The 23,427-nt window shown below is 44.8% G+C and overlaps 1 long non-coding RNA gene across 1 annotated transcript in view; it reads left to right on the top strand.

The window, feature by feature from the left end:
- Positions 1-22,001, top strand: part of LOC116887028 — a 61,102-nt gene extending 39,101 nt beyond the window's left edge. Inside the window, exon 2 of the long non-coding RNA XR_004386197.1 lies at positions 21,822-22,001. This is a non-coding gene — a long non-coding RNA (uncharacterized LOC116887028). The remainder of the gene's footprint in view (positions 1-21,821) is intronic.
- Positions 22,002-23,427: the final 1,426 nt, after the last annotated feature.

Here is a 23,427-nt window from a genome sequence, read left to right as displayed (position 1 = left end):
TCCTTCAGTGAAGAACAGTGCTGTGGAAGTGTAAGCCAGACAAACCCTTTCCTCCCCAGTGTGCTCGTGGTCGTAGCGTTTCACCACAGCAACTGCAACCCTGACTGAAGCAGACGGCATTGCAAACACAAGGTGCTTTTCTCATTTTTTAAAAGAAGGCTCCTGGCCAGGTGTGGTGGTGCACACTTTGATTCCCAGCACTTGGGAGGCAGAGGCAGGTGGATTTCTGTGAGTTTGAGGCTAGCCAGGGCTACACTGAGAAATCCTGTCTCAAAAAAAAAAAAAAAATATCCTAAATTGAGAAATAGGCTTTTTATAAATTTTATTTCCAGCATTCATCCCTTTTTGTAGATTTGCCTTTTAATCATGACTTTTAATGTGAAAATTTTGTAATTTTACACTTCATATCTGCTCAGTAACAAATTTTCTAACTCATTTGTCTGAAAGAGTTTTTTTTTTTATTTTATCATTTTGTAGTTTATCTTGCAGAAAAACCTGTTATCTTGTGCACGCTAGTCAGATGCTGTTCCACTGAGGTATATCCCAGATCTTGGTGTGGTTGGTTGGTTTGTTTATTTAAAACAAAAAACCGGTTTGGGGTTTGGGGTTTTTTTTTTAATTTTTTTGTTTTGTTTTGTTTTGCGTTTTTGAGACAGGTCTCTCTGCCCCGGAACTGTAGACTGTCCTGCTGTGTAGACTGGTCTCTAACTCAGGGATCTGCCTACCTCTGCATCCTGATTGCCTGAGCAACCATTCCTGGCTTAGCCTTGGGTTTCTGAAAAAGGGTTATCAGAGGAAGAGCAGACATGACTGACCATGAACTCAGTCCTCTTCCTTCAGCCTTCCAGCCACGGGAATTACAGAGCAGAGCGGCCATGCCCAAACATCGTTTAACTTTAAAAGCACCTTTGTGGGGCAGGCGGCTGGGGATACCAGGGAGTTTCTGGAACCCCGGGATGTTTGGTCAAGTTAGTTATGCTTCTGTTTCTGGCCTTCTCCTAACAAAGCTGGCTTTGTTCTGCATGTTGGGTAGGGAGTTATGGTTCCATAAAAACTAAGACTGTGATTATCTCTAGCGGCTCCAAGAGCTCACTCTGGTAGTGTAGCGTCAAGGCTCACTACCTGTATTTCTGTGGGGTTGCTGGGCCACAGGTGCTTTTTCATTTTATGAGAAAATTGATCCTGGGCTTTTTTTCCCCTATCGTATCTATAGTTACCACATGCTTAGAGCATACAGGATCTTGAAGCTTGAATTCACCTTGATGTTGGTTGGGGTTTTCCTGCTGTGAGAAGACGCCATGACCAAGGCGTGTCTTATAAAGGACAGCATTTCACTGGGGTTGTCTGGCGATATGACTGAATCACTTTACCGTCCTTCCCGCCTCTGCTTCTGACTGCTCCCCTCTCTCATTGCTTCACTGACTGCAAAGAGGAGCAAAGTCTGCAGGGAACTAGGGCTTTCCAACCTCTGCCACAGGATGGATTATCTTTATGAAGCCCTTTGTCCGTTTTGGTAGAATATTTGGTTTGTCCTCAAATTTATGATAAAGTGGGAGTCTCCCCAGAAAGTCACTACTCCTAAACTTGGGACAAAGAAGCTTTTTTTTTTTGTCTCAAACTATGTTCTATCCATATCTCACTTAAATATAAAAAAAATTAAAACTACTTTCAGATTTTTTTATTCCAGTGACACCAGTTCAGTTAACTGTTCGCAGACTTGTAATTTGTGGACATAATTTTAAATCTTTCTGGAGCGATCGACTATAGCGCTCTCTACATCTCAACCCCAGGTATCAAAATCCCATGCAAAATAAATTCGTGTTATAGCACAAAACCAGCTAAGTAACAAAAACGCACGCTAGAGTGAAATAATTCTCTCCAACCACCTCAGCGTCACTTAAAAACAAACAAACACACCCCAGTCGCTCTGTTTTTAGTGGCAGCATAGACATATGCGTGATCATTCTTACTGAGCCATTTCAAAACTGGCACTGCCCTCGTAAGACTAGTCAGTTCTTGACAAAATCTAAAATAAATACGCAGGTTAACTGCTTACATAAAAACCGTAGTGTCTTCTGGGACTGAAGGAATGGACGTCTCATTGTTTTACTAACGAGCCCAACAAATGCCTTGATGGGGCATCTTTAAATAACGTCATAACTGCTGTGTGGTTCCTGAGCTGGGGTGTGGGAGAGTTACAGGATGAGACGGAGAGCCGTCGTTCAGCCGTTGAGAACATACTCTGGTTATTTAACTGAGATTAAATACTGCAGGGCAAGTGATGTGCTAAAATTAGATAGTAGAGTTCGTCCAATAGCTATACAAGTTATAATCCTTCAGCAACTGGGACTCTGGTTCAGACCAGGACACTGCAATATGAGAATGTAAATCACTTGGACCACATTCTTAGGAGGCCATTATACCATGGCTGTCAGCATTGCAGGGCCGTAGAGTTATCAAAGATAGAATTTCTCTGCTTATTGTTTGGCCTTTGTTTTATTTCCCCCCCCTTTTTTTTTTTTTTTTTTTTTGTTTTTCTTTCATATGTGAGAAGACACTTTGAAAACGGTATTTAATTCTCCAATGTCCTGGTGTCTGCCATAAAACATAGGCACTGGAAAGCAAGAAATAGGCAAGCACTGGGCACAACATGTGGGAGCCTGTAGGTTTGTGGGAGAGGTAATGTGGAGTGGAGAGAGAATGACTGGGAATCAGTGCTGATGCTGTGACCCTTTAATACAGTTCTGCATGTTGTGACGACCCCAACCATAAAATTACTTTTATTGCCACTTCATAAGAGTAATTTTACTAGTTATGAACCATAATGTAAATATGTGTTTTGTGATTGTCTAAGGCAACCCCCGGGAAAGGGTCATTCAAACCCTAAAGGGGTCGTGACACACACAGGTGAAAACCACTGAAGTGGACCTACCAGTTTTCACTTCCACATTGCGTCCATCACTGAAAGGACTCGGGACAGAACTCAAACAGGCCAGGAACCTTGGGGTTGGGCGCGATGCAGAGGCCGTGGAGGGATACTGCTTACCGGATTGCTTCTCCCAGCTTTCTTAGCCTACTTTCTTATAGAATCCAGGACCACCAGCCCAGGAATGGCACCACCCACCGTGGGCTGGGCCCTCCCACTGATTACTAATTGAGAAAATGCCTTACAGCTGGATCTCATGGAGGCTTTTCCTCAAGCAAAACTCCTTCCTCTCTGAGTACTCTGGCTTGTGTCGAACTGACCCAGAACCAACCAGTACAGCACCCTCACACGGTTTGGACAGGGGTAGAAGATATTAGATGCTGAGAAAGTGTCGTTACACAATTTCTGCTTCAAAAGAGACTTAGGCAGGTGGCGTTCGTCTGCTGTTTGTCGTACCGTGTGCTACTGTGCTGTGCATGCTTGGTCTGGAGAGTGGCTCATCTCTTAGGAGCACTTGTTCCTCTCGCAGAGGACTCAGGCTTCACTCCCAGCACCTACAAGATGGTTCACAGCCACGCGTAACTCCAGTTCCAGGAGGTCTGACGTCCTTTTCTGAGTTCTGCAGGTACCGGGCATGTAGGCAGTGCTCACATAATATAAATTACAATATTGAATCTTAGCCAGTTCCAGCACTCAGGAGGCATAGGCAGGTGACACTCTGAGTTCAAGGCCAGCCTGGTCTGCATACATAGTTAATACCAGACCAACCACGCTACACACTGAGACCCTGTCTCAAAAACAAAAACAATTATTTTTAAAAACTTTTAGTTCTTTGATAGTTTCATTCCTATGAATACACCACGCGTGTGTGTGCACGCGCGCGCGCGCGCACACACGCACACACACACACTCACAATTTTCACACACATTACCCTCTGTCATTCCTACTGCTCTGAAATCTTTCTTCTTTCCAAATCTTCTTCCTCCTTTGATGTCTTTTTGTATATCTGAGAGAGACTCATTGAATTTAGTTAGGATTGCTTCCATGAGCATGGGTGGGAAGTTATTTACTGCAGTATGCAGCCTGTTGGTGGGGAGAGGGCTACACCACTAAAGAAAGTGACCAACCCCACCCTTCACCCCCAGCAGCCATAGACCCCCAGTAGTCTCTCAGGGAGGAATGAGACCCCTGTCTGTGATAAAATTTGACTAGCCCGATCTTGTGCATGTTTTGTGATGATTTCATTCGTGTATATAATGAATTGTAGCTGCACTGGGCACTCGTTTTATCCCCATTTCTTTTAAGGTAGGCCTTGCTGGGTGGAGAAGAGCGAAGGTCTTTCAGAGGGAAGTCAGTGACAGCTGAGGCGGGAAACAGACGTGTTGGAAGCGTGTGCTAACAGTGAGGAGAGGCCTCTTCTGGAGAAGAACAAACCCGAGGGAGGCCCTGTCGGAACGGTCTCTGTGAACTGAGTCAGGTCAGATAACGCACACAAGTGCAGCTCCAGCCGAAGGCATCATTCTTACTTCAGTCGCTGAGGGAGGTCACTCTGTAGCCCCACGGGCAGAGTGGCTGCTCTCCAGCCTGTTCAGACAGCAAAGTACTCTGCACACTGAGGCCCCTCTTCCTTCTCCTCCATTCAGAGTCGGGATCTGCCTAATTGGATTCGAAGGTCGGGCAACCGCCCCTCGTGTAAGTCTGGCCCAAGCCCTGGAGCACGCTGAGCTGGGGTGGATGCTTCTTCACTGCTGGGTTTGCCACCAGTGCCGCTGCCCTGCGTAGGGGACAGCCTGACAAGTCTTAAGCATTGTAAAATGAAGTGTGCATTCTCTGCCTGCGTGTGTGGACTGTAAGAAAGATGAGCTTGATAGAATTCTGAGATAGTAAATCTCCCAGGTTCTTATGTCATGTGATAGTAGCAGAAAAAAGTTTCAGGCTATCACACACCCTTATTGAATTCTGTCTCCTTTACTTGATTTTAGGAAGATTTCTAAACCTTTGTGAGCCTGCTTTTAACCCATTAACTCGGTAACCATGCACGTGCCTTCCACTCTCTTCCTGCTCCCTGACACCATGATAATTTAAAAGGACATTTTTTTTTCTTTTCTGATCATAAATGCTCTCTGCCTCCAGGCAGTCAAAGACTTCTTTGCGGTATATCATATATCCTGAAGAAAATACAAAGGGGCGGGGTTGGCTTGTCCCTGCGCCCTCCTCCTGGTTAGCATTTTGCATCCTAAAAATAACCACCTTCTGAGAACAAAATGAGCTTTGTGAAGATCATGTTCCGCTCTGTTAGAAAAGGAAGGTCCGTGCTTCCCTCTCAGCACCTGTGCCCCTGTCTGTGGCAGAGATGTTTGAGCAGCTGCAGCAGCCTGGTCCTCTGCTCCCTCTGAATACACCAGTCCGCCCCGCCCACCCTCTGCTCCTGCTTCTTCTGTGCTCTTTTTCTGGATGGCTCACTGCCCTCTTCTACCCACTCCTCCTCATGAGTGGGTGCTCCTCCTCATGGGTGGGTACTCCTCCTCATGGGTGGGTCCTCCTCATGGGTGGGTGCTCCTCCTCATGGGTGGGTGCTCCTCCTCATGGGTGGGTGCTCCTCATGGGGGATGCTCCTCCTCATGGGTGCCTGCTCCTCCTCCTGGGTGTGTGATCCTCCTCATGGGTACCTGCTCCTCTTTATGGGTGCCTGCAGCAGTTGGCCCAATGACACCTTTCTCCCTTCTATCATTCTTTCTGTTTTAAATAAAAAAGGGTATTAGTGACACATTCGATTTTAAGGTGGAGGGGACAGAAAAAGAGCCTGTGGTAGAATATCAGGCGCTCGCCCCTGCTTGCCCATGTTCAGCTTTTGTCTGGTGCATTCTCTGCCTTGTGAATACAATCTAAAGCCCACATTTTGCATTTGCATAGAGAGGCTCCATGATTGAAGGCCTCCATAGAATTACCTTGAAAGAGATGATGGAGTCTTCCTATGCACAACACAATCCCAGAGGCTTCCTGTAACTTCCCATGGTGTCAGGGGACGAGCCACTCCCAGCAGCTTGGGAAACCAGTAGTTATGGACTTACTAAAAAACTAACAGAGAACATGGAGGAGCAGACACTCCTAGCTAAGGCAGGTTATAGAAGACTCTGAAGGATAAAGCACCTTTTCACAGTTTGTTAGTGGAATTTATGTCCCACAGCTTTTGAGGAGGAACCAGCTCACACGGACTATTTCTTGTAGTGTTTGATTTTCATTTAGAAAATGAGGTTGCTGCATAAACCTGGTGACCAGAGTTCAACTCTTGAAGCCCATGTAAAAGATGAAAGGAGAGAGTTGGCTCCATAAAGCTGTCCTGTGAACTACACACACACACAGACACACGCACATATATACACACACACAGACACACACACACATATACACACACACAGACACACACATATACACACACACACACACACACACACACACACAGACACACACACAGACACCACACTCATATACACAAATACACACACACATATACACAGACACACAGACACATATACACAGACAGACACAGACACATATACACAGACACACAGACACACACACATGCACACAGACACACACACGTGCACACAGACACACACACAGACAGATACACACAGACACATACGCACTAATAATAATAATAATAATAATAAAGCTTTTAAAAATAAGAGGCTATTATATTGTTTTAAAGCATACATGTTTTTAGACTTTAGGTTATATCTAAACACTAATTTAAACCAAGTACTACTTAGTATATTTGATTTAAAACACATTATGGGCACCAAGCATATAAAAACTAAATTTTATTTTATTCTGTTGGAAACAGAATAATCTGCCTTACAAAACAATGTAAATCATCTTTTACCATTGTTCTTCAAAAACAATTTGATATTTGCAAGTCTAAATTACACCTGCCAAAACTGGAAATACTATTTCTTCACTGGCCGCATTCTCCCCTCACTTCCTCTGTGTCTTTAGACAAATGGAACCAGTATTTCAGCAACAGTTTCACAAGGAATAAAAGAAAGGAGGAGAAAGACTTCCCGTGCCCTGTGGGTGTGAAAGGCTGGATGTTTGCATCCGTGGTCTCTCAGACGAAGTGCAGCTAATAAGGCAGTGCAGGAGTTGGTGAGCGTCTGCGCCTAACCGCCCATTTTCCCACATACTGAGTTTCTCTGCCTAGCAGCAAACATATTAATATATCATGTGGGAACTCATTAAATCGCTTTCTTAAATATCACAGTATATAATAAATGTATCTCTGCGTAGACTGTACAAGTAATGGGCTGGGAAAGCTAATTAAGTTGGACTGAAAGCCCAAGCTGAACGAGGAATAAATAAGAAAACAGAACAATTAGGGCTCCGCCCGCCTGGGTACTGTGAAGCTTGGTGAACGAGGCGGGGTCGCCAGAAGGAACAGAACCCGAAAGGTGAACCTGTGGAGAGGCTGCTGGTCTTAGAGGCTGGATAACCCCAAGGTAGGACTTCCCACAGCAGATTTCACCCCTGAGGGCTGGCACCCGGGAGGGGCTGGCTCAAGAGTCCCAGCCTAGGAACTGGCTCTGATGCCAGTGAAGGAATTAGCAGCAACAATAGGGTAAATGAGCTTGGCATCAAGAGAGCAAAGGTCAAGAGAGCGAAGGTCAAGAGAGCAAAGGTCAAGAGAGCAAAGGTCAAGAGAAAGGTCAAGAGAGCAAAGGTCAAGAGAGCAAAGGTCAAGGGAGCAAAGGTCAAGAGAGGGAAGGTCAAGGGAGCAAAGGTCAAGGGAGTGAAGGTCAAGAGATCGAAGGTCAAGGGAGCAAAAGGGGAAGAAGAATCATCCTTCTGCCCCACCCGTTTAATCTTTGCTGCTGCTGGAAGGTGCCATTCACACATCAATTAAGGCAACTGGGACAGTTCTTAAGATAAGGTTCCTTATCTTAGATTCTAAGCTAATCGTCTTATCAGATGATTCTAACTTGTGGCAAGAAGACTTAAAAGGCACAATCGAAATAGAGAATCGCAGAAACTCTCTAGTCCAGACTGTAATGAAACCACGGTCCCCGTGGAATATACCGAGGAAGCTGCCATTCTGTGTTATCACTGCACTCTGTGTAGAGATACTCATGATTTACCTACACAGTTCAAGGGTTCCTTATTTAGGAAACTAAACTATATATCCTTCGATTCTTATTTTCCGTCTCCAACTGCCACAGAATAATCCCTCCAGCAATCCTCCACATATCTGAAGGCCATCACTTTATCTTAGAACTATCCTACTGCTACTGAGGCGTCGCTGACAAGGATGTTCTCAGAGTCAGGGTCAGCAACTGGAACGTTTGCACCCCTAGAGCACACGGGAGGGCGTCCTCCTCAGACGCCAGCGTCAGTGGTCACTGGAGCAGAAAGGAAGGTGTCCTAGACTTGGGACCCAGGGAAGAGGCTTAAGGCTTAATTTAAACTTGGTTGCAGCAAATGTCAAGGCTGTTAACATTTCGTCTGCTCCAATAAACCAAGGCGAAAGTTTTGATTCATGTCCTTAACATTCAGCTGAGCCTATGATTTTGAATGCGAGCTTTGACTTAATTCTCTTGCCTATTTTGCCACTGGCCAGTTCTGTGTCCTGGGGCAATCCTCCCACTGACTCAGGTTCCTGTACAAAGACACGTGTGATGTTCCTACACGTGAGGATCCATGCCCCTTCCCTGGGCTCCCTTCTCCGACTCCCAGCTCGCTCACCCAGATGAGCATCTGTCTGATATTGCACCACATGCTCCATTGAAACACTGGTTGTGGTTTTGATCACCAAGGCTTTTGTTGGTTTGTCTGTGAAATACTAGTTCTGAAGGCTAGACTCAGTCTTGGTCTGTACTTGGTATGAATACCTCCTGGAAACATTAGGGTTTTTTTTTTTTTTTTTTTTTTTTTTTGGTTCTTTTTTTTCGAGCTGGGGACCGAACCCAGGGCCTTGCGCTTCCTAGGCAAGCGCTCTACCACTGAGCTAAATCCCCAACCCCAACATTAGTTTTAAAAGCACAAAAGAAAAGGTAAGAAATTAGAATGATCAAGTTAGACAAAACTTGTCTAAATAGCCCCACAGCTAAAACTCTATAATCCTCTCTCCTTAAGTGCTGAGATTCCAAAGCAGTCTTGGAGTTTCAGAAATTCTGTATGAAGAGACTCAGTTTCTAAGTGGTTACATCAGAACAAAAAATGCATGTATGTATGTGTATGTACATGTGTTCTAATTCTTAGGACTGGGATTTAGAATTCACGTAACGAGTCAAGCTTTATTTTACAAACGAGGAAACTGAGATACAATGAGACTAAGTTATCTGCCCAAACTCCCTCACTTAGCTCATTTTACAGCTTTGACCTCTCTGGAGCCTCGACCTGACCCCTGTCTTTTGAAAGAATAGCTACAACTGTGGCTGCAGATGAAAGTGTCGCGTGCCGCCCTCTGATGTGCAGGTCACACCTACGGACACATTTCTGGCCACAAACCAAACCTCAAGAGGTTGGTCTGGCCGTGGTATTTGACCAGCAATGGAAACCCTGGCTGGGACACAGACACAGCGTAGGAATGGTAGAGGAAGTGACCATGGTGGCAGTGGCGACTGAACCTAACTGGTTTCATACAGATTGAATTTGCAGCCAGCTCAGCTGTTGACTACTGACTTTGGACGGTATGCCTAAACATGGAACTTATATTGTTTATTGAAAGGATCCTTATCCTGTCTGTTGTAGAATCGCCCGGATGCTTCTGAAAAGGATGCTTACCAGACCCCATCCCACCTAATTAACTCAGAATCTCCACAAGTGGGAACCCTTCCTGAGTTGTTCTTTTGAGCACTTCTTAGTTATTCTAATGTTAAAGACTGTTCTAGTTTGCTTTCTGTTCCTGGGATAAGACCCTTACCAAAACCAACTTGGGAGGAAAGGGTTTATTTCATCCTACAATTCGCAGGCCACAACACTTCACTTGGGGAAGTCAGGGCAGAAACTCCATGGGAGAACTCGCAAGCTGAACTGAAAGGAAGACGTAGAGGGACAGTAGTTACTGGCTCAGTTCCTAGGACATGCTCAGCTTGCTGTCTTAGGTAATCCGGGACCACTGGTTGTGCCTAGGGCTGGCACAGTGAGCTGGGTCCTCCCCATCAACCACTTATGGAGGAAATAACCCGCAGACAAGCCCACAGGCCAGCCTGATGTGGCGGCTCCTCCCCTGAGGTTTGTTCTTCCCAGACTGGCAACACTGCCCAGAAAGACTAACTCTTGGTTACTTACTCAGGAGCGGGCCTGATTCATTCTGCATTGTTTTAGTCTCCTGTTCCAACCTTCGAGAGTTTAACTTAAGGAGTAGAAGTGGTCCTGAACAAAGGACACATTCTCAAAATCGCAGAGCACGGTCACAGAAAGCAATGAGCAGCCTTTGTCCTGGTCAGCGTTTTAGAGGATCTCACAAGGAAGGAGATCGGTTTTCTGGCCTTGCTGACTCAGAATAGTGCCCAGGGCCACAGTCAGAGATTATGCCTCTGTGCTCAACGCTGTTTCCAGCACACGTGTGGAGGGCCCGTTGCTTTCGGTGTGTCCGTGCTTTCCACACATGCCTTAGACCTGGTGGTCTGTTGAGAGTGGCCCCACAGTCATGGACATTTAAATGCCCGGTCCCCAGTTGATAGAACTATTTGAGACGGCTCCTCCATGCTATCTGCTTGAGTCCAGCTTCCAGGTTCTTACAGTCCAGCCCCCCAGTTAAATGGGTTTTTCTTTTGTAAGAGCTGTCTTGGTCACGGTGTGTTTTCACAGCACTAGGACAGTGACTAAGACAGACAGACCTGGCCATGTTCTCAGTCAGAAGCCTGAAATAGTCAGGAAGGAAAACTAGGGGGTATGGTACAGCGGGGTGTCCGAAACACAGTAAGATTGGTTACGGTGGTTCTCAAAGGCAGTTAATTCTGAGCGGGCGAAGTTTACAGAATGTAAGCTGAATGGGGAAGCAGCTGTAAATGATGTTGAAGTACATTGTTAACGTGGTTCTGGGTTAAGTAAAAGTTTGATATGTAACGGCCAGCTTTAAACACTGTTTCTCTGAAAACCCGTCCAGCACCGGGTGACTCTAGTTTGTGTCAGCATGAGGACCAGTAGCAAAGTGGCTAAAACCGCGGCTGTAAAATCAGACTGACTGGACTCAAACTGCAGGTCCCCCATCTCAAGGTGTTTGGTTGGGTCTTAGCCTATTTGAGCCTCAATGTTTTTATCTGTAAAACTGGATAAGAGTTTAGCCTTAAGTTGTTGGAAGATTAGCTAAGCCACGTAAAATGTAGCACACTGCCTATGGCATGGTGTCTGATTCCAGTTACTGTTTGTGTTTTTCTTGTGTATATTTCTATAATGGGTTTGAATCCCAGTTCTGTGATAGTCACAGTCCAGCATAGCATTCTGAAAAGGCAGAAATATCTTACTAATGAAGATAGAGATGTGTGGAAAGTTGGGGTGGTTTGACTAGTAATGGCCTTGTGTGAATACTTGGCCCATGGGATTGGCATTGCTGGGAGGTGTGGTTGTGTTGGAGTAGGTGTGGCTCTGCTGGAGGAAGTGGGTCATTAGTAGGTGGGCTTTGAGGGTTTAGAAGGTCAAGCCAGCTCTCCTCCTGCTGCCTGCCCATCAGGATGTAGACCTCTCAGCTCCTTCTCCAGCACCGTGTCTGCCTGCGTGCACCTTGCTTCCCACCGTGACGATAATGGACAAAGCCTCTGAAGCTGCCAGCCAGCCATAATTAAATGTTCTCCTTTATAAGAGTTGTCGTGGTCATGGGGCCTCTTCAGAACAACAGAAACCCTAAGACAGAAGCCCAACACGAGTATATGTTTGTGTCTAATCCTCCTACCAGAATTCGAGTGAAAGGCCGAGGGTTTTCACTGACTTAAGTCTCCGTAAGACCTTCCCAGATATCATTTCTTCACTTTGAAGAGGAAGGAAAAACAATCAAGAGTGGTAATGTACGGGGCTGGGGATTTAGCACAGCGGTAGAGCGCTTGCCAAGCAAGCAAAAGGCCCTGGGTTTGGTACCCAACCCCAAAAAAAAAAAAAAAAAAAAAAAAAAAAAAAAAAAAGAATGGTAATGTACACTGGGATCCTAGCACTGGTAAGGCTGAGGTGGAAGGGTCACGAGTTTGAGGGCGGCCTGAATTACATGGCGATTTTGTAGCAGGCCTGGGCTACATAAGACTCTGTGAGTGTTGGGAGCAAGGGGGACAATAACAGAACAAACTGAAAAAATGTGTAGAAAATGTGCTTGTCTTCCTCGTGGGAAATACTGGGAGGAAGTCGGTGTAGACGAGGCTCCTAGCTAGGAAAATACTTCTTGGTTTAGTAGTCTGTCCCAGTAGTTCACCAATGTTAGCTCATGGAAGAAAAAGATAAAGATTGTTCCCATTCTTGGAGATTCTGTGAATAGGTTTTGTTTGGAGCCTGAGATTCATTCTCTCTCTCTCTCTCTCTCTCTCTCTCTCTCTCTCTCTCTCTCTCTCTCTCTCTCTCTCTCTCCATCCAGATGGCCTCCATATTGCCAGAGTTCTGTCCATTCAGTAATCTCTTCTCTGCCTTCATCTTGAGCTGCGTACTCAGGGTTGGAATACTGTTAGGACCTTGAGGTGATGTTAGGCTGATAGTGTGATACACTCACATTGGACCTTGTCCCAACACAAGTGCTGACTTCCTAGCTCCTGTTAGTATCGCTTTTATCCTGTTTACCCAGACTCAAACTATGAGCACAGTGACTCTCAGAGTCGTTGAGGACTTAATCTTCCCAGCAACTGTTGAATGGATATTGTTGTCCGTTTCATGTAAGAAGAAACAGAAGCTCGGTGAAGGTAAAACATGGCTATGAAGTATGTACCAGAGAAACACGTTCTTTATCTGTTCTATTCTGATACAGACAAAGTGCCCGGCCGTGCATGATCCACGAATGTCGTAACGCAGCAGGAGGGAACCAGGATTTGGAAGCAAATGTCCCTCAACCGTGGTTACATATTTGCCTCTTATTTTTAGCCACTTTCCCCTTTCTTGTCCCGAATCAATCCCTGAATCAATCAAACTCATCTTTCATATCAGCTATCAGGTCTTCTATTGTTCTGTGTCTGTGAATTCCCCTTCCCCATTTCTGCTGCTCTCTAACCACATTAAACAGATGGTTATGAAGTATTCCTGCTTTTCCTTATCCGCACTCACTCCTGTCCCCTCTGTTGTGTACACAGCTTTTACCACGTGGCTCTTTTCCCCTTGAGGCAAATTCAGTGCACATCTCTGTCCCAAGGCAGGGAGGTCATGTAGAATAAGAATAAGGTTCTAGGCCAAGTGCCGGTTCTTTGGGTAAGTCTTATGTCCTCTTTGGTTCAGTCTCCCCATCTATGACCTTAAACCCTTAGAAAAGATGGTTTCTTGCTGCCCAAATACTGCCCAGTGGTTAGATACAGGACCTGTAACACCATTGACAAAATCAGGAAGGAGGAGAGGTGTGTCCAAGGGTACAAGGTAAAATAAAGGCATGCATTTTAATAAAATCAGAGCAGTGTGCACCAAAGAAGTCTCATACATATAAAATAAAATAATAAGATGAATAAATAAATAGCCATAAGAGAAACCAGACGTCGTAGTGACACCTTTGAGCCTAACACTCGGGAGGTCGAGGAAGGACAGCGTTGATACCCACACCAGCCTGGGCTACATAGCAAATCCAAGGCAACCTCAGATGTACAGTAGCAAGACCTTGTCTCAAAAAAGAAACAAAGGCTGGGGGTGTAGTCAAAAGAGAGAATGCAAGAAGCAAAAACAAAGACCTATGTTCACTAGGGATGAAAAAATCATATCCACTTCCTGTATGGCAGGATGAGAGAAGTCAAGGCACAGATGCTTGGCCCATATCTGATGTCACATTCTCTTAGTATTTCATGCAGATAGGAGACTGAGATTCCAATAGCTGTAAGCCAGTTTGGTGGTTCCAGAAATACATTGCAAATAACTCTATAATCCAGAAGTTGTCTGCTCAAGACACACAGATTGTTTAAATGCTTAGGTGCCAGGGTTGACGTAGAAAGGGAAAAGTGGCCAGAAATCAGGTCAGAGAGAAAGAAAAGTCAACACAGGGTGCTTCGTGGACACAGACACATCAAGGACTAGCATGTACAGAAAAACTACAGAGAGTTTTGGTTAGAAAAAAGTGTTAAGAACATGTTTCATTGACCACTTACTCTAATTACTCTGCTAATTTTAGTGCAAGTGGCTGGTTGTTGGTTTGTTTATTCAGTGCTTGTTATTGAACATAGGGCTTCATGCTCCACACTGAGCTATACTCTGTGGTTTCCTTGTGGTCCTCACAGTAACTTTTTAAAGTAGGAAAGACCACATTCCCAATTTTACAGCTATGGAAACAGAAGACCAAGAGAATAAACAGCTAGGAAGGACAAAATCAGAGTTACCCTAGGTAAACGTGACCACATTTAAAATAAAATTACTACATTCTCTCACGTGAATATCGAACTTCTTTAAAAAAAAAAAAAAGATTTATTTATTTTATGTCTATGAGTACCCTGTGGCTGTCTTCAGACACATCAGAAGAAGGCATCGGATCCCATTACAGATGGTTGTGAGCCACCATGTGGTTACTGCGATTTGAACTCAGAACCTCTGGAAGAGCAGTTAGTGCTCTTAACCACTGAGCCATCTCTCCAGCCCCCAATATCTAACTTCTTGAACTGATTAAAAATTTCCAGTATTTTGCTTTGTAATTTCAAAGTTAAAAAAACCTCAGTTTTGCATGTTAATAAGCATGTTGGTGTATCTCTCTGTAGTTACGTAGTGACTGCTTGGGAAACTTTATTATACTGTTTATACTCTTACCCTAGTGCTATCTAAACCATTTTTGTGTGCCACTTATAATGTATCCTTTTCTCTGTTATTAGATGAAACGTCCTTTAAACCATTCCATAGCAAGGTGAGCACAAGTCAAGATATTATTCAGGATAAACAATCGCAAAGATCCATTAAAGAGTAATGAAAGGTGATTCACGTCGTATCAGGGATGCCCAGTGTAGCAAACACAATCATTCCAAGGCATTTTCAGAGGCTCCCAACGTCAGCACCTGCTTGTTTTAAAACCATCTTTCAGGGAATAGCAACAAAAATACCTCCTTTATTAAAGGCCCTAAAAGTAAAATCACTAATTCACTTTTTTGGATTTCGTTACTGCCATGATGGAAACAATAGACATTTAGCAGGGAACACAGATGCCTTTCAGTCCTCTGGGGCTTTAGCATTCCCCGACTGTAGCCGGCAGAGTCCTCGGCTTCTGGGCCAGATGCCATTTGCATGCTGATTTTCCTGAGGCAGTCCCTCAAGAGTCCTTCCTTTGGAGCAGAATCTGTGGTGACCTCAGCCCCTGTAGGGAGTGGGGAAGCAAAGTGTGGGAATGAAAACATGGAGGGAATAATCTCTCAGGGAGGAATCAGTAACTTAGCCTCACTTTAGGCTTCTGGCCGTGGGCAAACATACCTGTTAGATCCTTGTCCCTGAAGAATCACAGCCAGGACTTAAACATAATATGTGTTCTGGCACGACACTTTTCAGTAAATAAGTGGAATACAGGAATGCATATTTATGCACACGTGCAAACTATGTGTCCGTGTTCCCACATTCAAGTATTTATAGAACTCCCAATAGGAAAATGGTCGAAAAGGTTTTTGTTTTTCTTCATAAACGTTGTTTAATATTGTTTCTTCCAACCACTCACAACCAAAGGGATTAATACGGCCAGATTCAAAGCCCCAGAAATGGTATCATTGAGATACATGAAATAAAATTAGGAGATATTTATTGTTGGTAATAAGCTTTAGATAAAAGCTGTTCTGGTATTGAAACCACAACAAATCTAAAATTTTTTTTTTTTTTTTGAGAGAAGTGGTTATGGTGTGTCTCGAGGCCGGTTCCAATTAGGTGTAAATTAGAGCGTCTCACTTTTCTGAAAAGGTCAGGAAATCAACACTTGGCCTTGAACTCTTCACCTCTGCCCCTGCTGACCCTAAAAACAAGCCATTCCTCTCTTTGTGAACTCAGCAGAAGTAGCCATTCCTCTGCTGAAAAGAGCCAGAGTTGTCAGCCAGAGCCAGTCAGGAGGGGTAGCTGAGGAGACTTTTTGTAGAATGCCAGCTTTCTGTCGGTAAAGAAGAGTCCCTAAAGTCACCAGTGGGAAATTGACGTACTTTAAAGTGCCCAAAGGAGGCCTCCAAAGCTATCCGAAGCCTGTGTTCTCCTTGCTCAGAATCTCTTTTCTGTTCTCCCAGCCTGCAGCTCTGATCTGTGACACTCATTGGTAAACTGGACAAATAATTCCCCCGTCTTCGTAGCCGGCATAAAGCTCACAGCTGTGGAGTCTCGGTACTCTGTGCTGTGATTAATTGCCAATTACAAACATCTGATGAATATTTAAAAACCTTCCTTAGATGACTTATGTAGCTGACATGTGTGGTAGTTGAAAGACTTAGGCTATGAAGATTGTTGCCACAAAAAAAAAAAAAAAAGTCGAATTCAGTCAAAATGTTAATCTTTTCTGACCTCTGATAGAGTATTTTGTTCATTTTACACCTAAAACATACCTGCGCCTGAAGGCCCAGCTGAGTTCCTGCCCCCTACCCAGTCCTCTCTGAGCCACCTCAAGGCCCAGCACCCCAGCAGCTGAGGTAGACTTGGATTTGCTTTCGCATGCATCATTTATCCAGGAACTTGTCACATCAGGGGGCAGGTCATAGCCAAGCTGCTGCTTCAGTGCCTAGAGCAGTGCTGAGCACACCTGGAAGCTCCGTGGTAGATATGAGCACAGACGACCTGAGGTCGGTCCACGGGCACCGCCAGAAGCGTCTAGAGTTAACTTCCAGGCGGGCCACTGCAGTAATAGACTTGTGAGTCGGCGGTTTGGGGTTCGTAAACCACGGTTGTCTACCACACACAGGAAACGTGCAACCAGTTATATGCCTTGTCGTATTCATTAGGGAATTACTAATAAGTATAAGAAGGGGGAAGGGAATTATTGGAACAGATAAACGAAATACAAGAAGAGGGAAAGAAATAGTTGGGAAAAGGCAAAAGCCAGATCCCGCATTCTCCTTCTTGGGTGAGAGCCATTTCCTTTTTAACGGGTGATTATTGACCCATCTTGCTAATGCTTGGTCTTTAGGGAACTGTGTGCAGAACTCATGCTTTTCCAGCATGAATTGGGAACTAACTGGGAAGGCTTCGGGAGAAACCAGTAAACACAGAAGCACAGTAACACCGGGACATTGTGGCAGTGAGAAATGACGACTCAGGAGGCCAGCTTCTCACTTGTTGGTCCTGCTCTCAGTGATTCCAGGAGACCCTCCCTTCCCACAGGCAGCAGCTGAAGTTGTTCATTCTGCATGTCTGTCACGGGTCCACTCCATCACCAGATCTAACCGGGAGAGTAAGCCACCCTAACAAGACCCTTCAGTGCACTCTTAAGAACCACTTACAGATGCGCTCTTCCTCTGCAGGGACACAGAGTTTCCTTGTGCTGTGCCATGATAGATAAAGGAAACGCATTATCCCTGTCCCGTGCAGGCAGACGGGGAGGAAGCCAGGACAGGAAAGCAGCTCACAAAAGCCACACAGCTTTCATGGGAGTCCTCGGAGGGGCTCGGGGCCAGTTTATGACAAGAGCAGATAAATCCCAGGCCTGTGAAGCTCCAAAATGCTAATGTCCACTTCAAATGCTAATGCCCACACCTGGGGAGGGAACCACAGCAGCATTCAGCTTGACACAAGCACTGCTGAGCCCTTTTAGTCAGATTGTCCCTGAGCCCAAGCTTCCCGCCAGATCTCTACTTTCCTTACAGTTTGGCGCTTTATGTGCGATACTCACAGCTGGGTTGTCCTTTTAAACACTGCTTGGGATCTTGCGACAGGTTCCCATTAGCTTGAATGGACATTTCTGTAGAATTATTCTGCCCAGGGTTAGATTTGCCTGCCATTGTTAAATCTCCTGCCCCACTCGGTGAGATCAAGCCATGGTTTACCGAGCCAGCCTGCAAATGCTGACGATGTAACCTGTGCCCACTCTCCAGGCACTGGGGATGCAGCAGGGAGCAGGTCCTCTATTACACAGACAATAATTTAGACAGGAGAGACCGGAACAGATAAATACGTCAGGGGGTCTATCAGTTAGGATTACATTGTTTTGTGGCAGTAAACACCCTTGTATCTCAGAGGCTTGAAACAACCAAGTTTATTCCTCATCGAATAAACTTGTGTTTGCTGAAGGTCAGAAGGGGAGACTCTCCTCTGGGTCACTTCCGCATGGCAACAGGGCCATCCAGAGAACCACCAATGGGGTAAGGCTAGTCTTAGGGAGAAGATCAAATGATACGTTGTACACTGATTCTCAAAGTTTACAACTATGACACACGGCACTTCTCTCATTTTGAAGGCCAAAGCAAGGCACAGGGTTACAGCCAGCTACAGAGGGCTGTAGTCATCCACACGTTCAGGAAGGTAAGCCCAGCTACAGAGGGCCGTAGTCATCCACACGTTCAGGAAGGTGAGCCACCCTTGGCAGGCAGAGCTGCCCCAGATGCTGACGACTGCTGGGAAGAAAAGCAAGGTACAGGAGACTGCGTCCTGGAGGCGGCTTCTACCCGGTGTTGGCAGAAAGAGACATCCGAAGCGTCCTCCCAGAGGACAGCTTCCTGGAAAGGAAACTGTAAGAACCAGCAGTCTGGCATGGTTGAGGGAAGACAGGAGCCAGGTGACTGGAGCGCTGAAGTGAGACGATAGCTGTCCAGAACTTAGTGGGGCTGCGGGGGTAGAACCTACTAAAGGGTGGGCCGTGTAAATTTCCGTATGAGACCAGGTCCAAGTCTTCTAATATTCCCCTTATAATATTACATCATAGCAGAGGGTCACTGTTGACTGAATGAAAGACTTAATCAGACAAACAGTGCGTGACGAAGACCGCTTAAGTGAGTGTTGACAGTAACGTTACCGCCAAGAGACAACCGCAGCACTAGTAGTTTGAGCTACTCAGTCTAGCTTTGAACAGTGGGCACATTTTACATATTCTTTTATGAGAAATTATTTCTTTTAAAACAAGTTTTCTTTTTCTTCTAATTATAAGCCAATATCCTGTGGCAAATGTTTGGGCAAACACTGAAAACAACAGGAATCCTCCGTAGGCTGTTGTCGGAGACTGCTCTTACCATTTGAGCGCATTCTGCCGTCCTCTCCGGACAGCAAACAGGTTCTGTGAGGTCAGTCATTAGCCTCTCTGTGCTTCAGGATTCTCAGCGGTGTGAGGACGTAGGAACACCTACTTTGTGAGCTTCATGTGAATTGTGAGTGAGGTAAATAGCACACAGTCTAATACTGGACACAAAGTTAGTGTATGGGATCGCGTGTTGCTCTGTTAGTTAGCACACTTTATACAGTGTTTTACTCTCTTTTTAAATATTATATCACCAGTATTTAAATATTATATCCCCAAATCTTTACTTATTTTCTACCCAGTGAGACAGTCTCACTATGTAGCCCAGGTAGACCTCAAACTCACCACTATCCTCCTGCCTCTGTCTCGGCCTCTGCAGTGCTGGAATTACTGACACGGACCACCAGGCCTGCCTTTCTAATGACTGCATAAGCATGACCTGGACACATGACTTTCTCTTAATCACGCCCTTTTGGTTAGACTTTCTTCTCTAATATGCAAATGTTAAGACGGCCTCAATTTCTCCGAGCATTCACAGGCCTTCTCAGCCTCTGAACAACTTGAGAGAAGCTGCCGACCTGATTCCCCATCATTTGCAAATATCTTTCTGAAAGATTTCCAACAAGACATTGCCCTGTATAGCTCAACTTCAAACTGTAAAATTGGGAAATTAACATAGATTACATTGAAGTCTAATCCCCAGACACTCGTTAAATATCTCCACACCTCTCTCGAACATTTAAAAAAAACTGTGTTTGCATGTGTGTGTGTGTGTGTGTGTGTGTGTGTGTGTGTGTGTGTGTGCATGTGTCTGCCACATCTGTGCAGATGCCGGTGGAGTGGAGGAAGGATGTCAGATCCCCTGAAACTGGAGATACAAGCAGCTGTAAGTCACGGGCGTGGCTGCTGGGGACAAACACAGGTCCTCTGGAGAGCAGCAGTGCTCTGACCACTGAGATACTCCTCAATCCCTCTCTCTTTTTTTAACAAAACAAAATTCTAATTTATAGAAAAGTATTCCAGTCCAGAACTATATATTTAAATTATGTGTCATATCTTTTTGATCTCTCTTTTACTCTGGAGTAGTTTGAGTTTTTTCTTGACTTTCAAACCCTAAGCACTTTTGAAGCCCACGAGCTGGTGCTGTGTATAGGAACGCCTTCACTGTGTTTGCCTGGCACACTAGGATTATTAGAGTATTGTATACGTGCCACACGGTCTCCTCACTGCGCGTGTGCAGGTCTGCTCTAACAACGATGGAGAACTTTCCTGCACAGTCGCTTCCCTGGCCCCACCCTTGCTCTGGTATCTTACATCAAATAACCTCCCTTCAACTGGCCTAGACCCCAGCACATACGCCAGCCTACTGTTTTGCAAACATTTCCTGTACCTCATGTAGAATCTGAAACCGTGGACAGCCTGCACGTACACCCTGGGGTGCCAGCCCTCTGCACTCCACCATCTTTGCCCTACACGGTGTCAGATGAAGCCCAGTAGGGATGGAGCCCTCTCTCACCCTTTGGCCCAACATCCTACAGAAGCCTCCCCCTGTGAGCCCTTCCTCCCCCCATTCTTCCGATGCTACACTTCTTTAAGATTCACACCATTTATGTAGGTTACAGTAGGTTTCCCTCACCTGACAGACGTTTCCATTGGATATATTGTTGATGGTCTTTTGGTGTATTCTCATCTCAACAATTAAAAAATAACTTGGATAATAAAATATACACATACATGATTCATCTGACATGTTCACTGCGTTACCACATACTTTCTGTCATCACTGTCTATTAAAATTGAATTGACACTGTAGGATTACGTACGCGGCAATATTTAACTTTTAACGTGTTGGTAGCCATTTTGTTGCCATACTTTAGCATCACACGTAACCAAAGATACCTTGTGCGGATTAGTGAGAATCGTACTGAACTCTCTTACCAGTTTTAAAGCTAAAACTTTTCGGTGATGAGATGCAACTGAGTTTAGTCTATCTCAGTTGTCTGGTTTTTTGCTGAGACAGTGTCTTGTTATGCGGTTTTGGCTGGCCTGAAATTCACTGTGTAGCCAGGGTGTCCTTCGATTTCTATCAGCATCCGATGCTGGGATCACCAAGTAAGAGCATCAGACCACCCCAACCCCTTTATGTGGGGGCTTCGTATCTTAATTTATTTAATAAATTGATTTTGATTTTCCACAATAAAGCAGTGTGCTTTAATTGCCACAGACTAGTGAGAAACGAACAAGGCCAATTTAATACACAAACAACGCAGTCACGCAGAGCAAAGGCCGTGAGTCATGGCGCCCAGCACAAATGAGATTTCACAGTCGTTCAAGTAAGGAAACATTCGGTGGAAATGAAGTCATGAGGGGGCTCATAGTAACTCAGGCTAAACTCAGAAGGAGCCAAGCGCAGCTGACACTTTATTCAGGGTGTGAGCATATGTATTAGTCTGGTTTTGTTTATGTCACATTAAAACCTACATGTGTGGGGAACCACAGTGAACTTTCTTTTGGATTTTTTTGTTTGTATATATTGTATACTATTATATTTTGCCATATTGAATTATATATTATCACATAATACATATGTGAGTTTTTCCCTATATGTGTGCCTCTGGCTTCAGGGCTCAGAAGAGGGCATTGGAGTCTCTGGAACTGGACTTACGGACAGACGGCTGCAAACCGTGATGTAGGCGCTTAACACCAAGCCTGGATCCTCTGCAGGACCAACGAGCACTCCTGACTGATGCCATCTCTCCAGGCCTGTCAAGAACCTTTTATGAAAAGCTTGATTTTCTTAAAAATATCAGTGTTGTACCATTTTTAAATCAGCTGTGCTGGGCTGGAGAGCTGGCCTACCTGTTAAGGCTAGGCTCACAATAAGAAATGTTAAAAATCAGTTGGGTTAATCACAATAATCAACTGGGATAGGTGGTTCGGTTGTTAAGAGGGGCATGTAGCTCTTTCAGAGGACACAGTTGACTGTCAGCATCCATATTAGGTTCCCAATCACTTAGAACGCCAGTCCCCGGGGGTGTCCCAGGGCCCTTCGTGGGCACCTGCAGTTGTGTGCACACACCCTTCACACACATACACACAGTTAAACTTAAAACGATGGTGACTCCAACTGAGGGAGCGGGTAAGAGGAAAACCTGTTAAGAATAATGATTTCGAGTCACATAATGGCTCATGGTGCTCAAATCAGTCATCAAACATCAAACATATAATGCCGCCCTATTATGCTTCGGTAATTTCATGTAAAAACTACAGCTAACCCAACACTGGACTTTCAGTTTCAGCAGGAACTGTCACCTAGAACTGATGTTCCCTTCCTTGAATTTACCAGGTGATTTTTGTTGTCATTAAACCTACATGTATGATTTTTTTTTCCTTACAGCTTTTTAAAATGTGTTTTTTAAAACTTGTAAAACTAGGGAGATGACTCAGTGGTTAAGAGCATTGGCTGCTCTTCCAGATGACCCAGGTTCAGTTGTCAACACTGACACGGTACCTCACAACTGTCTGTCACTCCAGTTCCAAGGAATCTGATGTCTACCTCTGTCTTTCCTGGTCCCAGGCATGCACCTCCTCGTACACAGATATCCATACAGGCAAAACAATCATGCATGTAAAATAAAATACTATAAAACGGAGCTGGAGACACGGTAAGGGCAAAGCACTTACTATACAACTATGAGAACACAGTTGAATCCTAGCGCTCGCATGAAACATCAGGCATGGCTGCCTACCTGTAACCCCAGAGCTCGGGCAGTGAAGACAGGAGCTACTCAGTGCAAACTGGTGAGCGTCAGGTTCAGCCAAGAGGCCCTGTGTTAGTAAATGAGGTAGAAGTTATCTAAGAAGGTGTGAAACACTACGTCCAAACACACGTGGACACACACAACACACACATACACCTACCTGAGCCCCCACACACAAAGATATACAACTTACCATCTTGGCCAACTCAGTATTATTCAAAATATTTGCAATGATAAGCAACAGATCCCTGGGATTTTTTCCCCCCTATGTTTAGTTTTTAATCAACTATTACTAGAAAGCATTTATCCTGAATTATATATTTGTATGTATTTAATAAGAAACGTTTCAATGAAAGCTCTTTAAGCCCCTGTTGAAGGGAGGGTTCCAGAATTTTTTAAAAAAGAAAATCCGAGGTTTGAAACACACTAGCCATCGTGATAGTTTTCTTTCAGTTTAATGAGTACTCTG

The sequence above is a fragment of the Rattus rattus genome, chromosome 18, assembly GCF_011064425.1.
Source record: "Rattus rattus isolate New Zealand chromosome 18, Rrattus_CSIRO_v1, whole genome shotgun sequence".
NCBI lineage: Eukaryota > Metazoa > Chordata > Mammalia > Rodentia > Muridae > Rattus > Rattus rattus.
This window is presented reverse-complemented; position numbering and strand designations above follow the sequence as displayed.